The sequence below is a fragment of the Gracilinanus agilis genome, chromosome 4 (assembly GCF_016433145.1).
Source record: "Gracilinanus agilis isolate LMUSP501 chromosome 4, AgileGrace, whole genome shotgun sequence".
NCBI lineage: Eukaryota > Metazoa > Chordata > Mammalia > Didelphimorphia > Didelphidae > Gracilinanus > Gracilinanus agilis.
In genome coordinates, this window is record NC_058133.1 from 461,749,320 (window position 1) to 461,752,721 (window position 3,402).

Here is a 3,402-nt window from a genome sequence, read left to right on the forward strand (position 1 = left end):
CTCCTGAGTTGACCTCTCTCCTCCAGACCTTCAGGGTTTTCAGTGATGAGCTTGGCTGATTGTAAGATCACAAAATTGGTTCTGGATCTCATTAAGTCAGCAAATGAGCTTTACTGAGATGCTTGCATCGGCTGAAATTGTAATAATTTGTCCAACTGGGCAATTACAACTTAGAGAGAGGAAAAAAAAATGAAAAAGCCTAAAACTTCCCAGGGGAAGGGGCAGGCTATGATTCACTTTTGGATGACTAAAAAATCAATAAAGGCACAGCCACATAGAGTCTTGCTTTTTCTTCTTTCCAAGTTTCTACTCTTGTACTTCAGGTAGTAAGGCAAGAACTTGAACAATATCTCTTTTTCCCTGGAAAGTTCAAAGCAGAAATGGGTCCTCAAATACTCCACAGATCTGCCCCAAAGCTCTTGGTTTTAACAATTGTTATTTTGATCAAATATCTCTTTTGCCATCGTACCAAATATTACTCTGTTCAGTTCTTACTTTTCCTCCCATTATGTTTCCTTCAAGATTTTTTAGCCAACTAGACCTGGGTTTTCTCTTCTAGTTTTTTAGATTATCCCTTTGAATCAGTACAAATCTCTTCTTTCTTTGAAACTAGTTTGTAAGCACTGGTGGTTCAGCCTTTTCAATCTTATCCAAATTCTTCATAACTCCTTGTGGGATTTTCTTGGCCAAGATACTGGAATGGTTTGCTATTTCCTTCTCCAGATTATTTATAGATGAGGAAACTGAGGCAAACAGGGTTAAGTGAATTGTCCAGGGTCACCTAGCTAGTAAGTGTCTGAGATCAGATTTGAATTCAGGTCTTGTCTATCCTGAGTTAACACTAACTTGAGTACCCGTACTTAGTACCTCACTAGACTGAAGACAAGATTAACTTCCCCTTGCCTACTTTTGAATTGAATTAACAAAAGATTAAATACCGTACTTAGTACTAGGTGAGAAGCTAGCAAGGTACTTAAGATAATTCACACTCTTAGACATTCAATCAAATCAGGAAACTGTGAACCCTTTTTATTCAATCAGCCAGAAATCTGTGAATATTTTTGATAAGAACTTAACTTTCAGAAGGTAAGACAGCGATCCCACAGACACAGCCCCTTGGGCAGTGCTAGACAATTTGGAAACTGTGATTGGTCCCTGTGAAGAGGGGAAAGGATAAGAAGTCACCATAAAAAGCAAACCCCAAACTCCCTTAGAGCAGATTGTCTTTTGAGAAGATAGTCTGAAGAAATTATCTTCTGGAGATAGTCTTAGATAGCCTTCAAGGGAGCTTTGCTGGAGACTCCAGCTTGGATTGTGGGCTCAGAGCTGGACTTCTACTTGGATTCTGACTTTTAGATTACTTCCGTTGGGTGAGTAAAAGGTTGACCCCTTTCCTAGCTTCTGGAGAGACTAGCTTCCATCTTGGAGGAGGCCGAGTAGTTACTTACTACCAGCCTTTCTGGTTGAGAGCTAATTAATCTCTGCCTGGATTAAGCAGACCTGGAGCAAAACATTTAGGTTGATAGGATAGATAACTTCTTTATTCCCCTCATATTTCTCTTCTTTATTGTTTCCTCTCTATTTGTAAATAAATTTCTGACTCAAGATATAATATATACTGTGAACATAATTTCATATAATCATCATCCAAACATTAATTTTAATCTTTACAATGCCAAGGGCTTTGTTCACTGAGCCTCCCAACTTTGCTGGTAGATAAGCAACAATAACAACAAAATGGCTGACACATGATAAGCTCCCAGTAAATGTTTGTTGACTTAAAAGCAATCATAACAATGACTGACATTCATTTTAGGTTTTAAATTTAGCAAAGTGGTTTACTCACATTATGCTATGTGTATGTCATACTTATTTGTGCCCTATAGCACAGTGTAAGGCACATGGGTAGTTGTACAGTGAATAATTTTTGGTTAATTTTTCAAGAAACAGAGTGACTTTTGAATAGTGGGCCCACCTTGCAAAAGATGAAAATTTCAGTCTTACCTTTGACATATACTGCCTATGTGATTATGACAAGTCACCTATCTTCTCTCTGAGACAGTAAGTTATAGATGTATCATTGATCTACATTGGTAGGGGCACCTAGAGTGCTGGGCCTGGACTTAGGAAGACTCCTCTTCTTAAGTCCATGTACTAGCTGTGTGATGCCAGGCAAGTCACTTCACCTCAGTTACCTCATCTGTAAAATGCAAACGACAAACCACTCCAGTATTTTGCCAAGAAAACCCCAAACAGGGTCACAAAGAGTTGAACATGATTGAAAAACAACTGAATAACATTGGTGGAGGAAAGCTTTGACAAACTCTCTACAGTAATGAAATTACTCAACCAAATAAAAATTTGTTTAGAAACAATGTATTGGGAAGCTATTTCTCTAGATTATTCCCACTCATACATACCTGTCATCACCACTCTGCATCTCCAAAACCATATACTACCCCTGTGATGTCTGTCCACTTCCAAAAACATTTTTTAGAAAATGTTTTCATCTAACTCCCTTGGTTAAATAATCTCCCACTTATTTCCTAGCCAATGTTAAGACTTTTTCCAGAGAATTTCATGACTTAAATACATTCTGTTTCCAGTTAATCTATAACCAGGTCTCTAGTAGGAAGCTCTGATAAAACTAAGGTCATGATTTCTGAGTCTGGTTTGAATCTGGGATTGGTTCCCTGAACTTAGTCCTAAGGTTGTCTGCTTACTATGTATATCTTCCAGTTTTGGACCTTCTCCTCATGTTTCTGTTCACTCAAAGTTTGGCATAAACTTAACTGATTATTAAAATGCAAAAGGGAATTTCTAAAACTCCCCCCCCCCAAATTACTAAAGATTGGGATGATCAGGGACGAAGCCTTTGCTTAGATTTCCTCTTAGTTTGTAGCATTGTTTAGAAATTTTTGGTTCTGGTCCCAGTTGGAGAAAAAGGAACCTTTGATTTCATACTCCAACACAAATGAGAAACCCAAGTTTACTATATTTGTGAGGCTACCTTGATTGGGTATTATTAAGGACTATTTTTTCTGTCAAGTTGGCAGCTAGATGTAACCTGATTTTAAACTTTCAATAAACTTCCAAAAGGAAATATGGCATAGTGAATAGTGTGGGACCTCAAATGAAAAGGATTGGGTTCAATCCTGTTCTTTTATACTTACTAAGTGCATAAATCTGGAGAAGGACCTGGGTTCAAATTTGGTCTCAGATACTGCGTAGCTATATGACTCTGGGCAAATCACTTAACTCTGATTGCCTAGCTCTTACTGCTCTTCTAAATAGTAAATACAGAAGGTAAAGGGGACAGAGAGAGAGAGAGAGAGAGAGAGAGAGAGAGAGAGAGAGAGAGAGAGAGAGAGAGAGAGAATGAGAGAATGTGTTGGAGTAAAT